Here is a 26,925-nt window from a genome sequence, read left to right as displayed (position 1 = left end):
CCCTACTTCTATTTAAGACATGTTCTGGTCCCCTGGGGGTCAAAAGTAAGCCTCTAGCTTCCTGCTGCACTTCCAGGTCAGTGGGAAGGAACCACTTTGTCTTCAAAGAAGAGTGGATCTTATTCCTCTAAATGAATCAATTCAGAGAACGACAATTGAGCTCCTCCTATGCTAGCATACTAACAATACCCAGCACCTGATAGGAAGTATTAGCCTTTGATTTTCATTGCTGAACTCAGGGCCCTGTGCATGTTAGGCAACTGTTTAAATACCGAGACATGCTCCCAGACTGAACATACCATATGAACAAATCAATTAAGTAGCCAAGCAAATATTTTACTTGATTAATTAGTAGGTTTAGATCAATTTTTGTAGACTGATAGAGCACTTGCTGTGTGCTAGGTCCTATGTGTAATTACTTAAGTGCCCATTCCCCTTAGACCCTTTAAAGTCATGTCTGTCCCCGAGAAGGGTAAGGATAGAATAATTATTCTGTGCCTTCTGCTTTGGGTTGAACCTGTGAAAGGGTCAGGGAGAACTGGAAACATAAAATAAGATCTGAAATTCCGGCAGATACCTTTTATTTATTAGGAAACCTAATACTATTTGAGATCATGTCAAAGATCAATATGAGGGTATTTTTAGGTGGAGAGGACCAGATATATCTCCTTTGCATCTGATCCTGAGTCCCCTCAGGTCGACATCATGGATGGGATATAAAAATACTCCCATGCTCCTTGGTAGAGAGAAGGGAAGTTAGGAAGTCAGAGCCAGATGCTTGCCATGGGACCCCTGTGATTTGGTTTGACATTATCACCACTAGCATTGGGCCACTCCCTAACAGTTGGCTTTGGACCCTACCTTTCATCTCCCCTGAAGGAACAGAAGCATCACAACTGCCCCTCCTCAGGATTTAAAATACTATGTGAAAAGTTGGAAGTATCCGAGCTTTGCTGTGATCCATTAAGGCAAGTGTAATTCCTCCTGTTAAAAGAATAGACTCTATTCCTGGCCCTTTGCAGAAACACTATGCTCTGATCTGCTCCAAAGGTTAATTCTTTACTAAGTCTGGTCTAGTGTCTTTAGAGTCAATGGAGCTGGACATGCCCATCACCTGGTCAGAGACCACTTCTCAGTAAAGTTAGTTTACCTAAAGGCATGCTCAGGATGTGGGAGGACTAATTATTCCCATAGTGAGATAACGACCTTATATATCCTAAAATCCCCTCCTCTGAGGCAATTGCTTATAATTTTTTCTTGCTAGGCATGTCTGCTTTTCTGAACTCTAACTAAAGATGCTTAACTTGTCCTTTCCCCTTTTTTGTTTATTTTTTGGGTACATACCCAAATCCTAAGCATGCTTGATCTAACCCTCTGCCTTTCCCAGTCTTTCTCTGAAGCTCTTTTTCTCTTCAACCATGCATACAGCTGCTTGTCAGCCTCCACTGATGAACCTGCAGATCTTTTAGACCCTAATTCAGAAAGGCTATTTCTCTTCCCCCTCTCTGTCTTCCTCCCCTCAGAGGCTTTCAGGGTTTAAAACTAACTCTCTCTGTTGTCTTTCTCCTAAACTCTAATTAAATGATCCTCAACCTTCAAGGTCCATTCTAAAATTCTTTTATTCATAAGATCAAGATCCCACCAAAGGGAATGCTGATTTCCTTAGTAACAGGAAGACATTACAGCAGAGTCTTTTGTACAGAAGAGCCAAGGCTGAAGCTTCAAAGGGAGGATGCTATAGGTCTTAGAATCAATAGAAATAAGCGGAGGTTGTACATAGAGGGGACAGTCTGTATACATGGTGCTGCAGTTACATCAGCCATGAATACTTTAGAAATGGACATAACCAGAGGATAAGCCGGTCCCTGGGCCTGAAGAAAAACCATTTCAGAGGAGGCTGCTCATGACTTTGACCTGGACCGGACAGCATGACAGGTGTTAGGTGGGGACAGATAACTTTGCCAAGAGGGCCAGATAATCTGGCCGAGAGGTCAGACAGGTATAAAAAGCCTTCTGGGAAATAAGCTGCTGTCTAGGGAAGAAAAGAAAGAGAAGGAGGAGGGAGAGAGCCTTCCATTTATTTGAAGAAACGACACAGAGAAAAGGGTTTTAGTCAGAGAGAGAAGTATTATGTAGACTTGGGGAGGAAGGAGGGTTAGGAGACCTAACTCCCTTTGCACTGACAGTGTTTCCGGAATTGTAAGAGTGAATTTTACATCGGTAACAGGAACTCAAGTTTAACACAGACTCAAATATTTCCTTTTCTACTCTTATTATTCTTGGCTTCCTCCTCAAAGGGCTTCAATCTGAAGTGGCTGCCAGGATGAAGGTGGATATTAAACTTATGAATAATGGCTGAGGTTTTGTCTGTCTATAGACTCCATATGTCCCCCAAGGGAGCATGTATTCATATTCATCTTTTAATCAGTGAAGAGGGTAGAGGATGACTCACCTGCTCCAGCTCAGAGAGAGCTCGTGGTACCCATGACTAGAGTGCAATAGGTTCCGTTTTCCCTTGGGTGTGGCCCAGGAAGCCAGAGGGTAGCATATGGGAGGGAGGCGATGGGACCAGAAGGGAGAGGGAGCCTCTATTCTCACCCAGACTCAGGCTCCAGTTCAGAAGGTCAACTTCCTTCTAAAACTCCCACTCCTAGATTCACAGGCTCACATACAAAGCCTGCCCTCACCACAAGCCTGGGAGGTGACCTTGCCAGAGGCTCTTTTCCTCTTCCTACAATTAGGAAGAGGGAAAGAGCTGGTGGAAAAACAAAAATGCAAACAGCAGAACCTCACTCTGGCAAAACCCTGGAGGCAAGGAAAGACTAACGGCTGCTTGGAGTTAGCAGAGATAGGCTAGCTGGGGCACAGAGAATTTTTAGAACAGGAAAACTGCTTTGTATGACCGCACAGCTATGAACACACATCATAATTTGTTAACTCATAGAGAGTACGTGGCACCAAAATGAGACTAAATGTAACTCTAGACTCACAGTAGAGAGGATACATCTAAGTGTGTTCAATTGTGGGGACCGCTGATAAAGGGAAGGGTTTTGCATATGTGAGAACAGAAGCTACCGGGGATTAGCTTTGCATCTCTCATCAATTTGCTGTGGCTCTGAAGAATATTAGGTTTTTAAACAACATCAGCAACAAAGTCACCTACTCTACTGAGGGCAGTAGTTGATAGTGTCACTGTAAAGTACGTTCAAAGCAATTTCTCCTTTATTCTTTTGTTACATCTCTCTCTCCCCCACCTCTGCCTCCTGACACCCCCCCCTGCCTCGTGTGTGTGTGTGTGTGTGTGTGTGTGTGTGTGTGTGTGTGTGTGTGCGCGCGCACAGGGATGTTGTTTTTCATATCATGTGGGTGTCAGAGGATACATCCTGGCATTGATCCTTGGGTTACACTTTATTTGAGGCAGGGTCTCTTGTCATTCACTTCCGCACGTGCCAGGCATGGGGGCCTGGTAGCCTCCAGGCATATATTGTCTCCATCTTTCATTTCACTGTAGAAGAGTTTGGGGAAGACCTCACTATGCTTCTGGCTTTATGTGGGTTCTGGGGATCTGCAATCAGGCCTTTGTGCTTGGACTTTAACCACTGAACCATCTTCCCAACCCTTTCCTGATTTCGTTCACGGCCAATGAGGCTGCTGGGAAATCGAAGTGGAGAGTTCCCTGGTGGGTAGGCCCAGAGTATGGAAATTCACTATACCGACTTTGAAACCCTATCACTTAAGAGGCAATTATTTATTGCAGAGACAATATATTGCTTTCACTCTGTTCCCCCAGGCACTGAAGAGTCCCCTCATAGATCAGGAGCTTTTGATGGAAGTCAGAGAGAAGCAGCAAAGCCAAGTTCAGACGACAGATCTGGATAAAGTCAAGAACAAAGATGGAAATCATGTAAATCAATGGAGAATGGGAAGACTTTGCCAAGTGCGATTTATATACAGATTTGCATAGCATTACAGAGCACCAGCCTTTACAAAGACCCAACGGTTACTCTATATGCTGAACTGCAGGACTTATTTCCATAGATTTTTCACAATAAGACTGAGACGCAGACGTTCTCCTCATTTAGCAGATGAGGTAACTGAGGCTCAAGGTAGAAGAAAACTTGATAAAAGTTACAGATTGAAGCCAGGTGTGGTGGGGTACGTCTGTAATTCTGGCACGTGAGAAGAAGAGACAGGTGGGCCAGGACTTCGAGATTGTTCTTGGCTATGCAGGGAGTTCAGGGCTAGGCTGGACCTTCTCTAATGAGATTCTTCTGTAAAGAAATATAGTCATGGATACTTCAAGTTTTCATTATTTCAGAAGTCAACAGGACTTAAGGTACTTCTCATTTTTTTTTCTACCCTTTGACCTAAAGAGTTAATCACTATTTGCTGCTCTAGTTGAAAAATGATCTTTTTAAAAAAGGAAAGTATGTTTAGGGAGAGTGAGTTTAAGAGTAATCCCGAGACTTGCTGTTTATTTTCTCTGGGTGCACATACTCCCCCATGATAATTCATCCGGGATGTGAGCTGGAGCTCATTAGAAGTCACTGGACCTGGGGGAGAAGATAAAACATGATTAAAGACATCTGAGCCCTTTAGGACAATTTATTATCTTGGATTTCATGTTTAGTACGAGACGCTAATTCACATAAGAAGTCTCTGGGGGCACACAGGGACTCTAATTGTGGATCTGGAATCTCAGGGCATGCCCTTGCTTCTGCACTGGGCTAGGTACCAGGTCTGGACAGAGGTGCCAGGCCCAGGAACGCCTTGCAACTATAATCAGCTTGGCCTTCGGGAAGGACAACCCTTTGCCATAAAGCAGAACACTGCTCCAAGTTATCCCTAAGGAGTCAGCTAATTTGTTTTTTCCTCAAAGTTCTGTCCAGACATGCCAATGAAAAGGTGGAGACTTGGCCTCTGAAAAGAGAGGAGTTTCAAAGCATTAAAGCAACCAGCTGAGTGGCAGACAAGAGAGCAGCGATTCCGAGGGCCAAATTCCTCTCAGGAGCAGAGTGTGCAAAAGACAGTCTGCATTGGTGGCCTCAGGTTTGCACAGTGAGGAAGGCGGAAGATCGTTTCTAAGATCTATAAATTCTGGAGAGATAGGAAGACAGAGTAGTTAAAAAAAAAATCCCAGAGGTCAAGAGGTAAGGCCCTGCCTGCATAGAGGGTGTTGGAATTATGTCAGTCATGCTAGCAAAGAGGGGCTGATAACTTTCCAAATGATGACCTTTGTGATGAATGTTTCAAATGCCAGGGCAGCTTTATGAAGTGGAGATTGTCGAGCTCACCGTTCCTCAGCGAGACAGGCAGAATAGAGACAGACAGAGCGACTTGCTTGTGGTCACACAGAGCTGAGTTTTGGGTCTAGGTCATCTAGTTTTAGCCCTTCTTCCCTTCTGTGGTGTGGACTTGTTTGCATGTCAAGGCTTGAGTGCTAGAAGCTTTGTCTCTAACATGGTGGAGATGAGGCACTGAGCCCTGTAAGAGGTAGGGTGTAGGAGTCAGGGGGCATCATCTTTGAAAGGGATTAGTGTAGTTCTTCTACAATCCCAGTGAGTCACCATGAGACTGGTTTGTTATACAAGACACAAACCCGAATCTCTCTTACTTTCTGAATTACAGCGTGACTTCTTTCTCCCTCTCAAGGTCATTCCATCCTGGTACCATCTGAGGTATAGCCAGGAGGCCCTCACCAAAGGCTTAACAGACAAGGTTGCCCAATCTTGAACTTTCAGCCCTCAAAAAACGAGCTATGTGAGCCTCCTTTCTTTCAAATTTCATGTGTTGTTGTTACTGCTGTTGGTGTGTGTGTGCATGCATTTGCATGTGTAAGAGCACTTAGGGATGCTGTCAGAGGACGACTTATTGGAGTTGGAGTTACAGGCATCAGTGAGCTTTCCAACACGGGTGTTGGGAACTGAACTCAGGCCTTCTTGAAGAACAGTACTTGCTCTTAATGGTTGAGCCATCTCAACTGTTGGAACATCTTATAACTCCTGGCATCTTAGACCAAAACCTTTTTTTTTATTCTGGGCCAGACTTGTAGTCAGGTATTTTGTTATTGCAACAGGAAACAGACTGAGATATAATCTTAACTGTCTAGTATTCACCTGTGAGATGGGAGTACTCATATCCCTGCCTCATAGGGTTGCAATCAGGATAAAATGATATCACAAATCAAGTTTCTTAGCACAGATAGTTGTTGGCTCATGGTCATAGTTTGTTAAGGGAAGTGAATTTGTTTAGTTTAGAGAAGCTACCCGAATAGGAGGATTAATTGTTGCTTACAAATACATGAAAACCCTTTTAATGGTTTGCTTACATTTGATGAATATTGACCCTCTACACAGGCAAACTAAAGGCTTTGTAATATTCTTAAGTCTGTATCATCCCAGAAGAGAATTTAATTGAATCAGGGGACACTTAATTAGATGTAAAAATAATTTTCCCTTCGTGCTAGGTATAACATTTCAGAAGAAATTGTTACAATTAGTTGTGAAAGTGGAATTCACGATGTTTAAATAAAGAATTGCTATTTGAAGTGGTCCCATGTACAAATGTGCACAGTGCAAAATGTACACTATAGTCTGCATGCGGCACTCATTGGCAGTGTCTAAATGCAGCCTTTTATGGGAATCTTGCTTTATACCTCGATCAACCTGGTACAAAATTCAGTTTTATGTGGAAGAACTTGAACAGGATGCTTTTAAGTGGTCAAGTTATATAGGAACTAGACTCTATTGAATATGATTTATCAGTCCATGAACTAAATGTCTTCTCAAGTGTATTTACTATGAATATGGGCATTTTAAAAATACATATCTATTTATGGGTATACCAGCGTGATATATTTATAAAGAAGAGAACCTAGTACAATCAAGCCTACATTCTCTGATTTTAATATAAAATAAAAACTCTAAGTGATAATGTTGTCCAGTGCCATGTTGACTTGTTGTGATAGTTGACTTTTGTCAGCTTGACACAGGCCTAGATATATCTACCAACTGAGAAATTGCCTCCGTTAGATTGGCCTTTGTGCTGGGGTGGGGGGGCATTTTCTCACTTGTTGATTGATGTTGGAAGGTCCATCCCAGTGTGATGGTACCATCCCTGGGCAGGAGATCCCAGAAAGCATGAGGACAGAAGCTGAATGTGAGTCCAAGAGCAACAGCAAGCAGCTCCCCTCCATGGTTCCCCTCTGTTCCTGCCCTGATTTCCCTCAGTGTCTGGGCATGTAAGCCAAACAAATGCTTTCCTCTCTAAGTTGCTTCTGGTCATGGTATTTACCACAGCAATGGAGAGCAATAGAAAGCAAGCAAGGATACTTGGATTTTTTTCTTTCTTGGAGGAAGGGTAATGGGGCATCTTATAACTCCTAGCATCTGAGACAAGGGAGAAATACACAAAGGACTCAAAGAAAACTTGCAAAATCTTCTCAGAAGCTCCCTCTCAATTTTATCCTTCCTTTTCCTCTACGGCCTCTTCCTGCCCACATAACCGTGACCTTGACCTCTTAGGCTAGGGTAAGGCTCTAAGCTGGAGCCGCAGGGTGTTCGCTTGCGTAATAGCAAATGAAGGCTGGAGAACGTATAGTTGCTTTTCTCCAGGAAGTCTCAGAGGGAATTGGAGGAGAAAAAGAAGACTTCAGTGCCTCTCAAATGAGCCTATGTTGCTTGAGCACTGGGCAAGACCTTACAAAACAGGGCTCCTTGTCCTGGTCTTTAACAATCTGAGATGGGATATGGAGAAAAGCTGCACTTCATAGGGACTTGAAATCCCTGTAGGTCTCTCTTGCAGAGGGACCAATTTGCTAAGTGAATCATCCTGATCCTGGGGGTTGGGTCTTGGGAAGAACAACATCTAATTTGGGTATTTCAGTTTATGAGTCAATAACTCACCCTAGGTTTCTTCCTCCAGTTCAGAATCAAGGACTAGGAACACAAGCTCTTACACACATGGTTATCATGTTGCATTTTTATGCTGCCCGAGTGGCTAACATGCCTTGGAGGGTAAGAGGATTAGGTAGTAAACACTGTCCGATAAATATTAATTGAGAATCCTCCTGTGCATGATACTATGTGTTCCAGTAGACCCAGAGCTGGGGGAGATGTGGGGCCTTGTCAGAAGTTTCAGACACTGTCTATTTGCTTCTTCAAAGGACAGTCAAATGAATAACAGTCACTGGATTTAGACCTAGCTTCTGCCTAAGCACACAAAAGCAGGGGACCAAAGCAAAAAGAAGCAAGAAGAAGTTTTCACAGCCAAGAATAATAGAGACTGGCAGGGAAAAGAACCCAAGACAGAAAATGAAATTTTCTCCGAGGAACAGAGAGAGGAAGGGAAGGGAGCTAATCAAGCCATCCTTCTAATGGACAAGGCCTCCCTTAGGGAGGATTGTGCAAGGAATGGGATTTGTTCTGGAGACCCCTCCCCACCCCGAGTCTCCTCCTAGGTTCTCTCCAACTTGATTTTGCTCAATGACTTCCCAAGTTGCCATTCTTCCTCTCCTTTTGTTTATGAGGTAGCCTTACACATTGGGGGAAGGGGGGAGGAATTCCAGCATCTACTAAAGCCCACATGATGTTTACTACCAAAAAGAGACCCCAAAGTGGCCATATAAGAGATGGTTCTTCTCAGGCTGGCTAACTTTTGCTTTATTTTTCCTTTTGAGAAAAATTAATGACCAAAGCTGTTAACATTTCCGAAAAGACCTTAAATATGCTCATTTTCCTAATTCTACCAGGAAATAAAAGTCCATTTATCTGTTTTATATTTATCTTAATGTAAGTAAATAATATAAAAATAAATATGGTCTAACATAAAAAATAAAAGTTTCCCCTGAAAGATTCCATATAAATATGGCTGAGTGAATCATTCTATTAATCTCAATGTCCACCCTAAACTCCGTTGAAATGGCATTAATTAAATAACATACAAATAAAGAAAAAAGAGATTAGGAAAACAAAGGCCTAGAGATATGGCTCAATTTTTAGAATATGTGCCCAGAATGCTTAAGACTCTGGGTTCTGCACTGGGCATTACCTACAGCCAGGCGTGGTAGTTCACACGTCCGCCATCCCAGGGCTTGGATGGAGCCTCGAGTATCACATGTTCTCCTTTACTCTCAGCTACCTGGCAAGTTTGAGGCTAGTCCGAGCTTCATGAGATTTTCTTAAGATAAAGAAACAAAACTAAGCAGAGTAGGCAGATGGGAGATGTCAACAAGATGGAAACAAGATGCAGGAGAGACAGGGTCTCCTGAAAGAGCAAGACAAAAAAAGCGTGCGCCCCTAGGGTAGCAGTTCTCAAGTCCTTTGGGGGTTGTACATCGGATAGCCTGCATATCAAATGTTTACATTATGATCCATAACAGTAGCAAAATCACAGTAATACAGTAGTCAAAACACAATAATTTTATGATTGGGGGGTCACCACAACACGAGGAACTGTACTGAAGGGCCACAGTAAGGGAAAGCACCCAGGGGGAGCTCGCTCAACCCACAGAAGCTCAGGAGCTGTAGGAGCTGGAAGCATGAGGTTCCTCTACAAACCAGGCTGTGGGTCTAGGAAGGTGAGTCAAAATTCTGACTTAGGAGAAAGATTTTGTGTTACTCAGTATGCTATTCCTAAAACAACATACCAAAGAGAATTACAAAGAAAAAAGGCGGATTTTTTTTTTAAACTTAAGACACGTACTCGTCTAAACCATACCAGATCCTCAGTTCTCAGCTTTTAGCTGAGCAGCCAGATACCTTACCCTTATTCTAGCAGAAGACAAAAATGTTCCCCATGAGAGGCTACAATGGAGAGCTCTGGGATTCAGACACAGTTGAGTAAAGGCAGAGGGACTTCATGTGGAGGGCTCAGTTCTGTCTCAGCACTCAGACCCCAGAATTTGGCTATCAGGGATACACCACTACACAAGGAACATTGACACGTGATCTAAAGAAAACAGAAAAACATCTCGTAGCCATCCCTAGTTAGGTGGCTTTATCTTTCCTGCTCTGTATTTTCTTTGGAAGTGAATAATAAGGATGTCTCTCAGCATTGCAATGCTTCGTTTTATTTTTATTTATATGTGTATGAGTTATGCACATGAGTGCATGCGTGCACATGCGCACACGTGCACACGCGTAGGGAGTCTCTTTGTACATGAGCCCAGTCATTGCACAGACCAGAAGATGGCATCAGATCCCCCTAGTGCTGGAGTTGTTTATACATCCCAGCATGTATATGCCAAATTTTCCCCATCCCCCTATTGCTAAGGGGCATAGAGCATCCATATTTGGCAGCAGTAGATGGTGGTAGTTTTGCAAGACAGTGACCCTACTTGTCTTAGAGACTCTGAAGTGGGACTGTTGGATCCTATGGCCATTCTTCTCTTCTGGTTTTGAAGAGTCTTCATATAATTTTCCACGATCCCTCCCTTGTATCCATTTACACTACAGCTGTATAGTGCTATCCTTGGGTACACCTCATCAGTGAGACTGGGACGTCTTTTTGGTAGTAGCCAATCTGACAGGTGTGAAGTGGTGTTAAGTCGGGTCTGTGATGTGCCTTTTCCCGATTATAAGCTAGGACACACACCGTTTCTTTACTGTCTGTCCTTTTGCAGGCTTTTTTCGGCAGGTCTTTTATATTGAGCTGTTTCCCTTTGGTACTGGGTTGATGAGTTTCTTATGTCTTAAATATCAGCTCTCTTGGCTCTCTTCCCTCCTTTGTGCTGTGACTTTCTTTTTTTTTTTTTTGAACTCTTTTTTTTTAGAGGCTTCTTTTTCTTTTCTTTTCTTTTCTTTTTTTTTTTTTTTACTTTTTTTAAATTAACTTGAGTATTTCTTTTTTTTTGCTATTTGTATTGGATATTTTATTTACATTTCTTTTTTTTTAAATTAACTTGAGTATTTCTTATATACATTTCGAGTGTTATTCCCTTTCCCGGTTTCCGGGCAAATATCCCCCTAATCCCTCCCCCTCCCCTTCTTTATGGGTGTTCCCCTCCCCATCCTCCCCCCTTGCTGCCCTCCCCCCAACAATCTAGTTCACTGGGGGTTCAGTCTTAGCAGGACCCAGGGCTTCCCCTTCCACTGGTGCTCTTACTAGGATATTCATTGCTACCTATGAGGTCAGAGTCCAGGGTCAGTCCATGTATAGTCTTTAGGTAGTGGCTTAGTCCCTGGAAGCTCTGATTGCTTGGCATTGTTGTACATATTGGGTCTCGAGCCCCTTCAAGCTCTTCCAGTTCTTTCTCTGATTCCTTCAACGGGGGTCCTATTCTCAGTTCAGTGGTTTGCTGCTGGCATTCGCCTCTGTATTTGCTGTATTCTGGCTGTGTCTCTCAGGAGCGATCTACATCTGGCTCCTGTCGACCTGTACTTCTTTGTTTCATCCATCTTGTCTAATTGGGTGGCTGTATATGTATGGGCCACATGTGGGGCAGACTCTGAATGGTTGTTCCTTCTGTGTCTGTTTTAATCTTTGCCTCTCTATTCCCTGCCAAGGGTATTCTTGTTCCCCTTTTAAAGAAGGAGTGAAGCATTCACATTTTGATCATCCATCTTGAGTTTCATTTGTTCTAGGCATCTAGGGTAATTCAAGCATTTGGGCTAATAGCCACTTATCAATGAGTGCATACCATGTGTGTTTTTCTGTGATTGGGTTACCTCACTCAGGATGATATTTTCCAGTTCCAACCACTTGCCTACGAATTTCATAAAGTCATTGTTTTTGATAGCTGAGTAATATTCCATTGTGTAGATGTACCACATTTTCTGTATCCATTCCTCTGTTGAAGGGCATCTGGGTTCTTTCCAGTTTCTGGCTATTATAAATAAGGCTGCGATGAACATAGTGGAGCATGTGTCTTTTTTATATGTTGGGGCATCTTTTGGGTATATGCCCAAGAGAGGTATAGCTGGATCCTCAGGCAGTTCAATGTCCAATTTTCTGAGGCACCTCCAGACTGATTTCCAGAATGGTTGTACAGTCTGCAATCCCACCAACAATGGAGGAGTGTTCCTCTTTCTCCGCATCCTCGCCAGCATCTGCTGTCACCTGAGTTTTTGATCTTAGCCATTCTCACTGGTGTGAGGTGAAATCTCAGGGTTGTTTTGATTTGCATTTCCCTTATGACTAAAGATGTTGAACATTTCTTTAGGTGTTTCTCAGCCATTCGGCATTCCTCAGCTGTGAATTGTTTGTTTAGCTCTGAACCCCATGTTTTTTTTTTTGTTTTTGTTTTTTTTTCGGAGCTGGGGACCGAACCCAGGGCCTTGCGCTTCCTAGGCAAGCGCTCTACCACTGAGCTAAATCCCCAACCCCTGAACCCCATGTTTTAATAGGGTTATTTGTCTCCCTGCGGTCTAACTTCTTGAGTTCTTTGTATATTTTGGATATAAGCTCTCTATCAGCTGTAGGATTGGTAAAGATCTTTTCCCAATCTGTTGGTTGCCGTTTTGTCCTAACCACAGTGTCCTTTGCCTTACAGAAGCTTTGCAGTTTTATGAGATCCCATTTGTCGATTCTTGATCTTAGAGCATAAGCCATTGGTGTTTTGTTCAGGAAATTTTTTCCAGTGCCTATGTGTTCCAGATGCTTCCCTAGTTTTTCTTCTATTAGTTTGAGTGTATCTGGTTTGATGTGGAGGTCCTTGATCCACTTGGACTTAAGCTTTGTACAGGGTGATAAGCATGGATCGATCTGCATTCTTCTACATGTTGACCTCCTTTGGTTCTATTCCTTCGCTGTCCGTGTCTACATCCTAAGCTTCTGCTTTGTGCTGTTATGGGGTTCACATACAGTACCTCTCAGTTATGACGGCTTCCTTTTAAACTATGGCAGCTCCAGTTAAGGTACATACAAAACCTTCCTCCTTTTGCCTTTATTTGTGTTTTTAGCGTTACAGTTTATGTCCTTTTATATTCTTATCAAAGTCTTTCAGCCTCATAGTTTTAAGGCTTTTGTCTTTTAGCCTTCATAGAACAGGTGAAAATCAGATATCATGACTGCAGTATTAGAATTTCTGAATTTGGCTATGTATATGTTGTAGTTAGTTTTAGCTGTCAACTTCTTTGAAAGTTGACAGGGGAGTCTCAACTTAGGCATTGCCCAGATCGGCATGGCCAGTGGACATGTACGTATGGAACTGTCTTGATTATTACCTGATGTGGGACAGCCTATTCCTCTGTGGGCAGCAACATCCTCTGAGCAAATGGTCCTGGGGTGTATAAGAAAGCTAGCTGAGCATAAGAAGACTGCATAGAGCCGGAAGTCCAAGCTCCTCCATGGTTTCTGCTTCAAGTTCTCGCCATGACTGCTCTCAGTGGTAAACCCGGAAGTATAAGTTAAAGAGAAAACAACCTTACATTGCTTTTGGTCAGAGTATTTTATCACAGCAACGAAAAGGAGATTGGAAGAAGATACTTTCCTTTACCTGCCCATGCCGTCTTTCTGCATGTTTTCATTTTCATTTGTATCTTGGATTTTTTTTTTATATCAGAGAGGGTAACAGTGATGATTGGAAATGAATTTATGTTTTATTACTTATTACTTGACTTCATGAGGAAATAGCATTCCTGGCATGTGCAAGAATAAACAGAGCTTCCATTTGCTTGTGGCCTTCCCTTCAGCTGCCTTACTGCTGGGTGTCATTAATCAGTTATTAACCATCAAAGACTTAATAAAGTTTGCCTTTCCCAGGGATTTTTTTTTGAGTCTAATAGATAACTCCCAAGATTAAATAGCAACCTTGCAACTTTGAGGATGAGTTTTACTAAACTGAGGGTAGTGGAGTAGGCCTGCAATCCCAGCTCTTTGGCTGGGGAGAAAGAAGAAAAAGGGCTACAAAGTGGACCCAAGCTTCTTTACAAATTGAGCTCCAGACCAACCAGGGCGCCTAGTAAGATCCTGTCTCAACAAAGCAAAACAAACAAAACAAAATGAATCAGAATGAATTACCAATAAAAACATTAAATATTGTTCCAGAAAGATATTGCTTTTGTGTGGAGGATGTGTTTTCCATATCTTTTACCTCTCTCCTTGTCCCCTCCTCCCTATTCCCCCATCCCATCTGCCTTCCCCCATCCCCACACCACTCTCCCTGTTTTGCCATAGCCTGCATGACTTGGTACTGGAAATATGACTGCAGATGAGGGAATAAAGAAAGAACAGACACAGACAGAAGAATTGGGATCAGCTAGACCATATGCTCTGATGGAGATTTACTACCAGTAACAGCCACTGAAAAACAGTGAGTTTATTTTATACATCTGTGTGGAGGAGGTGAGTTTATGATATACAACTGAATAAGGAGGTGGGTTTAGTTAATCTTGGTAGGAGACCTCTGTATGGGAGTAGTCTGAGGCTGGAGTCATGCTAGAAGAAGAAGAAGAAGAAGAAGAAGAAGAAGAAGAAGAAGAAGAAGAAGAAGAAGAAGAAGAAGAAGAAGAAGAAGAAGAAGAGGAAGAGGAAGAGGAAGAGGAAGAGGAAGAGGAAGAGGAAGAGGAAGAGGAAGAGGAAGAAGAAAGAAGAAGCAGAAGCAAGAGGAGGATGAGGAGGATGAGGAGGAAGAGGAGGAGAAGGAGAAGGAGAAGGAGAAGGAGAAGAAGCAGTGATTGATAGTTTCTGCATATGTTGTCAGTTTTTTGTTACCTCTGATTTTCACCGGGAGAAGGCACTGGGGTGTTGTCATTTCTATGGACCTGAGGCACTGGTGTCTTTGATGTGGCTGTGCTCATGTCAACAATACACAACATTTAAGACTTCATCTGCTCCTCACATGGTTTCCTGTTTGAGATGGGAAGTTCCCCAGTCATCCAGTGAGGTATTGATGGGGAGGGGTGCCCTTCTCCACAGTTCAATGGTTTCCTCTGTCTCTCCACTCTAAACACTGTGATACAACCTAAGGGATTGACTCTCAAGGGAATAACGTACAAGTAAGAAGAGCTCCACATTTCCGGTGGTTGGTCACACTAGCCGTAGCACCTCCACTCATCCTGCCAGCTTCCTCACCTGTTCATCACGATGCCGCCCACTGCTTTCGCTAAACCTTCTATGGCCTGGAGAGTAGTGTTCTTGTACCTATCTATCTTAGGACTGAGGAGAAACCTGGCCCTTCGATTCTGATAGGGCCAAGAGTTGAGTCTGCTGCTTCTAGGGAGATTGAAGCAACAGCTGGGAACAGAGGAAGGGAACACATATGGAGGGACAGCATTGTACAAGCTGCAATGGTCTTTGGGTCTAGGAAATATCTCCCTGTTTGTGACCTAAATCTCTGTGACTAAGAGTCATACTGGTCACCCTCCCTGGTGTCATATGGGAATGCTCTAGATATCTTTCAAATTGATTCAATGTGAAAGAACAGGAGGCTCTAACACACATAGAGGTTGGCCTCTCTCACATGTGTGAGTGTCATTTTCTTTTGGGAAAAAAAATCCTACTTTCACAGTCTTTATTCTAAGAGCACATTTGGACCTTGTTCTGCAGAAAAGAGTCTCCACACACACACTGCTAATGGCGAAGGAGAGAACTAACATGTTCTCAATCTCCATGTGAGCACTGCAGCATGAACGTGCCCCTCCACAGATATTGTCTAAAGAAACCAAAGGGGAGCTATAAGGCAGATCCTTAGAATGCTAACCCACTTCCTTCTCAGAATGCTGGCTTTCTGAATAAAATATTACATGAAGATTCAAACCCTGGCTTTTGTTTATGTGGTGGGCTGTGTGGGTCTTTGAATCTATGGTTGAAGTTGTGGGTCAATATTAGAACAAATAAAATTTGGATGATCCCATTACCTGAACTCGGGGCGATTTTATTTATTTAGTGCCATGTTATCACTCTTATAAGAAAAGATTCAATTACCAATATTGTGGTTGGGATTGGCAGTTGGGGACTGCCACTCCAAACTTATACTTGTCTAACCCAGGGGAAAACCAATGGATAACCCTTTATGTTAGTGAGGGTCACTATTCCAAGAGCCAAGTAAGCGCCCCATGCAGAAAGCTCTGGGAACCCATATAAACGTTTACTTCAGACCCGAGGTTAGTTATGTTTTTCCTTCCTTACCTCAGTCATGGGTTGGAATTGATTTGCTCAGGCATGTGTACAGGGAATGACAATGTAGACCCTGAGTCCACCTGGTCAACCAGCACTATGGAAATGGAAGGTCACCTTACCTTGTTGAGCTCAGATAATGCCCTGCCCTAGTGACTCCATACTGAATAAAACAATTTGTTTTCACTTGTTTGTTTGCTTTTGAGACTGTGCTTTGTCCAAAGAGGCTCAATTTTACAGGCGACCTGTGAGTCCATTTTGAGAATGGAGGATGGCCTTGTACCTACATGGATATATGAATGACACCATTGATCTGGTATGAGTAGGAATAAGTAACTTATCCTTGGAAATAAAAAGAGTGCTATTGTATAGATGTATCAGGGAGAACTGGGACTGCAGTGGTACATGGGCACACAGGCACATTAACATTCTAACAGGAAAATCAGGGATAAGGACTTAAGAAACAAAGTGGATCAAGGAGATGGTGAGAAAGTCCCTGACATGGACCCCATAGGAAGTGGGTACTTAACATTGCTATGATAATGGTTTCCATCAGTCTGCCATCTGACCAACTGGTGTGTGTGTGTGTGTGTGTGTGTGTGTGTGTGTGAAAGAAGCCACTGACGGAGGACACTCAACTGTCCCAGGGGCTTCAGCTAGGCTCAGTCGCTTGCTGCTGACCCCACCTATCCACCCTTTAACGGGCTCTTCATCTGTCTGCTCATTCATTCCTCTAGACACCCTCGGCCTCTGCAGCTAGACTCAAGTTTGCACTTCACCTCTGACTTCTGAGCATCCACCAGCGCCCGAGGCAGCTTTTATTTGTAATTAATTACCTCCAGACCAGATTCTGTTTACATTTCGGTCTGCTTCCCTGCTTCTCAGGTCTCCTGAAACCTCTTAAACTGTGCTGCCGCCTTCTCACACTTTGTAGTCATTCTGTAACATATCTATAGGTGCAGAGGTATTTACTCGGTCATGACGAATGTATGGTTTGAGAGTTAAAATTAGTAATTAAGAAGAACCTGTGTTTACCTGAGCCACAATTATCAAGGAAAGTGGGAAGATCTAAAAAGTTACTGCCGGGGCTGGGGATTTAGCTCAGTGGTAGAGCGCTTACCTAGGAAGCGCAAAGTCCTGGGTTCGGTCCCCAGCTCCGAAAAAAAGAACCAAAAAAAAAAAAAAAAAAAAAAGCTACTGCCAACAAAGCCGCCATACATTGTGATTTGTCGCTAGCCCATAACTTCTTCCATTGTGGAAAGACGCAAACATGTTCGACTATGTTTCTGACATTGCGTGCTTACAATCTGGTTCTGGATGAGTGAGAAATATTAGTGGGAGTGATATTGTCAATGGCCATGGTGTGTGGGTCAGAGTCTCAAAAGCTCTTTCTAGAGACATCTGCTCAGGTGAAAACCGGACCCCCCAGCCCCCCATATTTTAGCTAAGGATTCTATTGCATCATGCCCACCGCAGCTCTTAGAAGGAAACATTTAATCGGGGCTGGCTTACAGTTCAGATAGTCCATTATTGTCACGGCAGGAAGTACAGTGGCATACAGGCAGACATGATGCTGGTGAGGTAGCTGAGTTCCTTATCTGAATCAGCAGGTAGTAGGAAGAGTGAGTGAGATTCTGGGCTTGGCTTGGACATCCAAAACTTCGAAGTCCCACCCCCTCCACAACCCCCAGTGACACACTTCCTCCAACAGTGCCAGACGTAGTTCAACAAGGCCACACCTCTTAACAGTGCCACTCCCTGTGGGCCTATAGGGGCCATTTTGATTTAGACCACCACACTCTGAAAGAGCAGGTACTAAGTCTCTGTGGGAAACCTGTTAACCCACCACTACCTACCACTGAAGATGGTAGATACTCTTTGTACCAAGGTAGGATGGCAGGTCCAGCTGGCACCCCGTTCCCAGGTCAGATGGTACAAAGTGATCCCCTCCCCCAAGTAATGACAGTTGCCAGCATATTGCCTTGCCAATTTTTTGGTTCCATCAGTAAAATGATGGTTGGATTCCATTAGGACTTCCCTTCTTTACATCCCATTCTCTAGAAGCATCTCATAAAGTGAAGAAGGCATGTCCATTTTCTGACACTGAGACATTTGCTCAGAGAAGAGTAATTTCTTAGTTTTTTGGGGGGTAGTAGATGGCTGGATGGTAGCCAAAGAATTTGGGAGGTCTCAGATGGGGGAAGCCATCTTTTCTGTTACTTTCAGAGGACCAAGACAGTAAGGGGGATCTTGAAATGGACAAGGGGGATATACTTTGGCAATGGCTGGGACACACAGCTTGACCTGATCAGCTTTAGCAATTAATCAGTGCCGAACTAGTGGTCATTAAAAAGCTCCTTTTCCATGGTTGGAGCCTCTTCCCGGCCTCTTTTTGCTATGTTCACTATAGCCTTTGAGTTCTGATTCTCACCCAAGACCAACACCTGTCCTTACCAACAGGTTCTGCACTCTGGCTTGGGATCCAGAGCAGACAGAACCCCACATCTTCCAGCCTACTCAAACCCCAACATTACCTGCAACATTCAACACATATAGGATGTGCCCAAGTATGACTTTGCCACAGAGAAGAATTAGGCAAATCAGTATAAATTAGATTGGAATATATTAAAATAGTTAATGTAGATTTAAGCATGGATCTAAACAGAGAAAGGTGCTCAGGAAAAAAAGAGCATATACTAATTGTGACTTCCTCAGATACTCCCACCCAAGCACTTTTGTTTTTGTTTTGTTTTGTTTTGTTTTTTTTTTTGGAGTTGGGGACCGAACCCAGGACCTTGCGCTTGCTAGGCAAGGGTTCTACCACTGAGTTAAATCCCCAACCAGCACTTTTACATATACACAGTTCAGTGCGTCTGAAGTTACCTCTCAAAGGGTTGCTAAGGAGCTTCATGAGCTCCAAGAGTAGAGCCTGAGAGTGTTGTGCTTACTGTTACAGATTAAGGTGACACCCTCGATCACAGGGGATTTGCACAAGGAAGCTAAGATGTGTTTACTATCAATGAAGTGTAGAGTCCTGTTTGAGAAGAATTCAGATTTCTGGCTGAGGAGGCAGTAAGGTCATGATTTAATGTTTTGAACACAGTTTGTTGGTATTTTAACATGAAAGTGTCTCTGTATTAAAGGACTATTGTTTTTATGTAGTCAACCCTTCATAGAAAATGGTAATTGTGCGAGAATTTGTCACTCTTGGCTGATGAGAGACCAGACCCGGGGGTGACAAACTTTTCTTTATGAGCTCTTAAATTTCCTTCTTTTTCCATGCTACTTCAATACTGCTCATGTCCATGTATGATCAACTGGAATGGCCTCCTTTTACAGGTGGCATAATGAATTGATAGGTAGAGAGCGTGTGTTGTGTGTGTGTGTGTGTGTGTGTGTGTGTGTGTATTTATGATTTCCTTCCAAAAAAAAGAGGGAAGGATTCTCATGTTGTCTAGCATAGTATCTGGAGCATGGTGGCTGCCCAGTCAGAACTTCTTAATGAGAAGCAGCAAATGACCAGAATCTAATGAGAGGCACAAAAGCAAAAAGGAGGTCAGAAAAGGCTTCCTGCAGTGGGTGGTGTTTCTGTGTCCTTCGCTAAGAGTATGGGAGCCTTTGTAGTTAATGTCTCCTTAATGTGGATGATGCACATTACATACTATAATCATGGGACACTCTATTTCTTGTGGAATGTCCACTGGAGCATTTGGATCAATTAGGAATTGTCAGTGAAGTTGAGTGTAGGCAAATGATGCCATCTAGAAGTCCTTAAGTCTCTTTTCACTAAAATTATATTATTAGAAACCTAGGCCTGCCGAGGATGTATTGACCCAAAGGAAAAGTGGACAAGTGTCCTTATCAGTAAATCATCCCTACCAACAGCCCACACCTACGTGTGGGTTCTGGATGACAGTGGGCACAACTGAGTAAACCTTGGCTGTCCCTAGAATGGATAGCAAACAGTGAGTAGAGACAGGTGAGAGAGTCGTTTATGCAGAAGGGTTGCATGAAGAACTTTCATCGGACAGTGAGTGTACCCACTTTTCATCACTCTACTTCTCTTGAAGGGAGATATTTGACTATGGTATTTTAGATCAAGTTATGCATAAGAAATGAGTATTTAGGGACATTACAAAATTTGAAGATAACGGAATTTGTGAAGTCCTCTGAAGTATCACTTGTGAAACTGGGGAAAAAATGGTGTTAATTCCCTTGGCCTGTGGAGAAGCCAGCACCTTGAACATTAGGTGGAGAAGTTGGCTTGACCCCAAAACATGCCACTGTTATGCGATCTCAATGAAGCCACCTCAGCGATCCCATGAGTTCTCATTGTGACATACTAACTGCATTAGTTAGGGTTGTCCAGAGAAATTTCACCATAGAAATCCTTGGGAGCATCCATATCCAAAACAGAAGATGGGGTCCCACTTCAAGCAGAGAGAGACAGTTCCCCCTTCTTCTAGTTCTGTTCTATTTATTCCCTCCACACTGAAGTAGTCTTCAGCCAGCGTGTTGATCTACATGCTAACCTATTTCAGAAGCATTTTCACACTCACACCAGGAAGTGTTTTACTGACTGTCCCAATTCACCTTAGCCCATTCCAACCACATATAAAATGGACCATCACTAATCCTGTGTTGATGGTCAGACTTGGAGTCCTTTGGGATAAAGAAGATCCTTAGAATTTGTCCCTTTCACTTGTTCATGTGTCAGCTGAACTCACTTACCCTTCTCCCACCTCCATATCTAGCCTCTTCCTCTTTGGTTAAAAATGAGCTTTTGACCCTGACAGAGGGTAGAAGGGCACAGTGACCCCAGTGATCAGTTCCACATTCACATTAACTAACGCAGTAACCCCAGAAGGAGCACAGTGCTTTCCAGTCTACTTCAGAAGAATGGGAGTCTAGAAAGCCTTTCTGTCTCTGGCCATGCTTTGGAATAATTCACAGTAGCCAGGGATGTGTGTGCAGAGGAGGGTCACACTCATGCTTCCTGAGATCTGGGCGGGAAGTTAGAGCTGGGAGTCCTGTCTGGAAGTTTAATGAGGGACAATGAGCTCATAGTAGATGGATATGGGATGGACATGGGTAAAAAGGCCATTGTCAAAGAACCAGAGAGGAGAGAAATTAGATAAACCAAGTAACAGGTGTCCTCTACATTAGGGATGAGGGGGAGACACAATGAGTTTGGAACTGAAAAGGAATAAGCAGAACTTGAAGAATTCTGGAGTCCAAGGTGATGTTCAGGAGACTCATTGCAGGCGGAGAGGTCTTGAATGTGTACACACAGGAGGCTATGGTTGGCGTCAGCCAGGTCTTGACCGTGAGGAAGAGTTAGTGGGAGCCGAAGCTTTTCCCAGGTGAGGGCCAGTGGATGTTTCCTGGCTGAGATAGACAAGAGGATGGATCTTTGGTTTGCTGGCTTCATGGTTTCAATTTTCTTTTTCTAAAAAAAAGGAGGAAGAGCTGATGTTTTTCCTTCCTTCCTTCCTTCCCTGCCTCCTCCCTCCCTCCCTCCTTCCCTTCCTTTCATTTTTTGAGAGAGGAGTTCATGTCCCCCATGTTCTTTCATGTACCTGAGGGTGGCCTTGAACTTCTGATTCTCTATCCTCTGCCTCTGGAGCGCTAAGATTATAGGTATGCACCCCGCAGCCCATGTACACAGTGTTAAGGATAGAACCCAGGCCTCTGCATGCTAGTCAAGCCACTGAGCTAATGCCCAACCTGTGGCCTTTTTCACACTACTATGGGAGGTTTCTCTCCCATCGATCAGCAAGGAAAATTGCCAGTTTAGCCAAAGGAAATCTTCCACTTACACTGAAACCCTGGAGGTATTTATTGAATTCAGGATAGCAGTCTGCATTGTGAAGTTGTTAGCTCTGATGGAGCCCTGTGGACAAGGAGCTGCCGAAGATTCAGAAGCTCAAAAGTGAGCAAAGAGACCACAGAGAACTGTGATTCAGCTGACAGGAAAATCTTGAATCTGTTGATTTTTATAAGAGTGGAAAGAAGTGTGTTTTTTTTTTTTTTCTTTCCTGGCGTAACCCCAAGGCAAAGTTTTACTGTAGCAATTTCTATCAAACTTTCTGGATGTGTTTTCTAGGGATGGCTACTGACTGAATAGTAACAACTTTTTTGGCGTATTAAGAAAGGTTCTGAAGCAGTATCCAGGCTCAAATAGAGAAATGGCACTATAGGACAGGATTAAAGGAACCACCCCGAATCCTGGAAATGGTGCACAGCCAGGTTTAGGGGTGTGCCCCCATGCAACTCAAGAATTTCATTTTCAAGGATTAACCCCAGGGATTAATTACAAAAAAGTGGAAAAAAAGATGCTATATGTCATAAAGATATTCTTAGAGGGTTCAGAGACAACTCAGTGGTGGAGAGATTGTATTGTTCCTACAAAGGACAGGAGTTTGGTTCCCAGAACCCAGTGGGAGGCAGTTCACAACCACCTGTAACTCTCATGTCTCTGGCTTAAATGGGTACCTGTGTTCATGGGTACATCATTCCCCCTCACACAAACGGTTAATTAAAAATTAAAAAAATCAATCTAATTAGAAGAGTATGTTCTTTTCATGCTGTTTACCACAGCATTAATTTGTCTACAGCAAGGAATGGCCATTATCAGAATGAAATTCTCATCCACAGAGACCATTGTGGAAATAAGGAAGATAAGTAAAAATAAACAATATATTTGTGTAATAAGTATAGCCAAGCAAATAATGCAGTCATCACCACACATATGCATGTTTGTGTGCACAATGAGGCCATTTCTTTCACTCTTTCACGTTCATTGTCATGTAGAGCCTATGACACAGATGCACAGAGAACACTTGTTGCTATTTGTTGCTGGCTTTATGTGTTTTTCTAATAAAAATCACTTCCCAGAGAAGGAATAAAACTAAAATAAAAAGAACAAAATTTGCGGAAAGTCAGCATACCGACTTCTTTTCCCCAAGAAATAAGGGTTTATTTTACCCCCTCCAGTTGGCCCCATGACCCACTCAGGCTAAGATTGAGTAACTCTAAGAAGGTTTCTAAGAGGTTTCCATTGCACTCCAATAGATGTACATAGCCCCTGATACTACACTGCCTGCCTCTATGTTGACATTCGCAGACTGGGACTTCCAACATTCTATAAACACCCTTGTTTATTTTTCTTTTAGAGATTGTTGATTTACCCCAAAGCAAAACTTTTCCTCTTGCTGAATGTGACTGTTAACTAACTAGGCATGCTCTACATTTAGACCTGATGCCTATGGACATGCCTACCGGAAGTGATTGATAGACTGGAGGAAGGCAGGGGTCAAGGAGACCTCAGCTGTTGATTCTGGAACAGATTTCTGAATAGGCGACCAAGTGACCAATTACTGTATAACTTTCCTAACTTAAGAAACTCTCCCACTGATCTGTAACTCCACCAAACAGTAATTATTCTGTTTTTTTCCCCTCTGAGACATACAAAAGCACCCATAACCCTCCATTAGGAAATTAAAGTTTATTTTCAATTTCCTTGGGTAAGGCAAAGGCTGGGGGAAAATTAACAGTCTGTAGCTTGTCTGGAGCTAGACAAGCATTGAAAATGTGGAGAGGCATCACAGTCTAGAAAAATCACCCAAAGACAATGCAATATTTAACTGATGGTAATCTCAGAAGATACACTCCGAGGCCAGGCACTGAATGAAACTGAAAAGAAAGGAGAGAGGAGGAGGTAACTGAAAGAGATTTGGGTCATGAGAAAAAGCCATTTTTGTAGCCATCCACACCAGTGTAATATCTGGACAATATAACATCTGTCCAATTTACTGGACCAAATAGATACTCTCAACCCGTTGTCACATATAGTTTAAGGTAAAGCACTTGTTTTCTATGCTTTCTATCTGTCTTTATCTCTCACTCACAGAGCTTCTGTTCCTGGCTATTTCTTTGGAATGATATCATTCTTCTTACTTTTTGTAACAATCCAATTTGCCCATATCTGGTCTATACATTTATATTGAGTTTCTCCCACCAGCATGTGCTGCTTCATGGGACACAAGGAAAGTGAGCTGTAAGGAATGGCCAGGGAGAAGGAGCGATTCAACAGGCAGTTACCAGTCAACATTATGATTTGTGCTATGGAAACACAGAGGGACCAACTCCAGGACTGGCAAGGCTTTCTGGAGGAGATAACAGGTTAGCGAATTCTGAAGAATGAATGGCTTGTGTGGTAGAGGAGATATATGTCTTTTATCAGTAATCATCCACAGGGGGGAAAAGGATCTACACACACACACACACACACACACACACACACACACACACACACACACGATATTGTGTAGATTGCTGTCTGTAAGCAAGTGAGGGCAGGTGAAAGATAAGGCAAGAGTCTATGATTGGGCAGTAGGAAAGGAGGGTGGGCTGATCGTTTTTGAGAGGTGGGAGAGATAGGAGAGAGGAGAGAAGGAAGGAAGATGGAGAAAGAGGACGACCCAGATCTATGTGGCTTTAAATAGCCACAGGTAGCTATGAATATCATACAAGGGATGGATTATTACAGGACAATTGGTCCATCTAAGTGGGCAGCTTATATCAATATCAATATCAATTGGCTCTGTTCTTTGGGCATTTTGTGGGTTGAGAATTTACTGATATAAATCTGACTGATAAATGATAAGCCTCTAGAGTTTCGATTTTACCAGGTTACTGGGAATTGTGACTATAACCACATGGGGCAGATGGCTGGGAATGTGAGCAGAGTCCATAGCAAAATAGTGGTGAGATTGGCGCTCTCTTGCATGTGGCCAGCTACGGAGGCAGTGAGACCACTGGGTCCAGAGAGTTGTCGGCACTAGCATGGGATGGAAAATTCTATTTATTATTCAATGCTACAACATTGTCATACACACAAACACACATAGATTGTATCTATAGATACATAAACGAAGATGATGTGGATGTACGTAGATTTATAGAGCTGTGGTCTATACAGGTCTCAGTGTTAACTCCCATACCCTTAAATATGTGTTGGAAACAAGATTGGATAGATTAGTAATATTGCCTGTACTAAAAGTTTCCTGATGCACGTGATGCCTCTTTGTGTTTGTTCCAATTTTCGTTTGCAAGTCACAGAAACCAAGCCTGGTGAAATTAAGTGAAGAGGAATTTTCAAGGCTCCTATAAGATAGCCAAAGGATCTATGGAGGAACAAGATAGAGGAAAAAAAAAGGAAGCAATGGTTAGCAACAGTGACTCACTCACAGCAAATGCAATTGGCCTACCCCTGCGGGTTCGAAGTATTTGCTCACTTTTCAAGACTCTGTGAAGGGCACCTGACTCGTCAAGTGGAGCTAACAAGCACCACGTGCCTTCTAAGATGAGACAAAGTGGAGGAAATGCTTCATTTGATTTTTAAGCACGAAATGTGGCCCTGACTTATGAGCATAACCCAACAGAGATCATTCCCTACCCAGGCAAGGTATGAGGATTCGTTCATCAGGATAACTCACACATCCTTTGTCTCCTCAGTACTGTATTACTTGTCTCCTGCTTTCCATTGTATTATAAAACCACTGAACACACTCCTGCTAAAATTTGGAGCACTTTGCAATCCCTTCTTCAGATGAATTCTCCTGGACGGAAGGACAAGAACCCATGTGCCACTCATTGATTCCTGATTGGATCTAAAATGTGTGCTGCATGCCCAGGCTTCCACTGTAATTTTACTCACCTAGGACAGGACCAATTTCAGATATCCTCATGCTCCCCCTTCTCTGACCTGACCTCTTCCGTGCAGCCAGGACCTCATTTTACTCTTTGGTTCTTTGGAGTGAAATGTCGCATGGCAGAAAGAACGCTTCAGTAAATACGTTGTTTGTTTTCTTGAGTTTATTTGTGATAATTACTTTCATTGATTTTTCTTCTCCATTAATTTGATTAATCCCGGGGTCTGCTTCTTTAATAGGCTGCAGAGGAGAGATTTCTCTTTCTGTTCTGGAAGGCCGTTGTTGACAACACAGAGCATGTGTCTGAAATAGCAAGAGATTGGATTGCAGAAGGGAGCCTGGGGTGTTGACCCACATGCTCTCTGAGCAAGGAGCTAGGCTGAAGTTCTCTGCAATTTCTCTTCCACACCCACAGTTTAAAGGCAGTGCAAGCCCCCGTTGGTTCAGAAGTGCAAGTCTTAGAGTTCTTCAACCGAAATGAGCTTGAAGGCCAGGAAGTTCAACATTCTCTGACCTTTCTACTAATTTAGATAAACAGTTCTGGCAACAAATTGAAAGGCAAGAGGAATATTTAGAGCCCAAGCTTTCTTTAAGAGAGCAACAGACACTATAAACCACTAAGATGACTGCTTGATCTTGCTGAAGACCTGGCTTTGGTTTGTAGCACCTGCAGAGTGGCTCATAACCACCTGTAACTTCAGCTCCAAGAGATCCAATGTCCTTGTCCGATACCAGTTAGAATGAATGTGGAGAACATACATACAGGAAGGCAAAGTACTCATACACATAAAATAAAAGTAAACCTAAGGAGGGGCATATCCCGGGTGGTCTCTAAGGAACACATGGCCAGGATTTAAAATAAGAGACTTTGTGACAATTGAAATAATATACATCAAGCAAAAGGCTTTTCTCCCTTTCTTTTTAGTACTAGGAATGAACTCAAGCCTTGAGCATTCTGCACAAGTGCTCTACCACTGAGCTACATCTGTAATCCAACCATGTGGAGGTTGACATTATATTTTATATTATGTCATAATTAAACAGATATGATAGAATATATTTGCCCAAACTAATAGACATGTATCATACAGAGTGAATTCTACTCTGAACTATAGATTGTACTTAACGAAAAAAATATATAATTAGTAAAGCC

Source organism: Rattus norvegicus, chromosome 10 (assembly GCF_021556685.1).
Source record: "Rattus norvegicus strain SHRSP/BbbUtx chromosome 10, alternate assembly SHRSP_T2T, whole genome shotgun sequence".
NCBI classification, from domain to species: domain Eukaryota; kingdom Metazoa; phylum Chordata; class Mammalia; order Rodentia; family Muridae; genus Rattus; species Rattus norvegicus.
The sequence above is the reverse complement of the archived record's forward strand: the minus strand, read 5'-3'. Positions refer to the sequence as shown.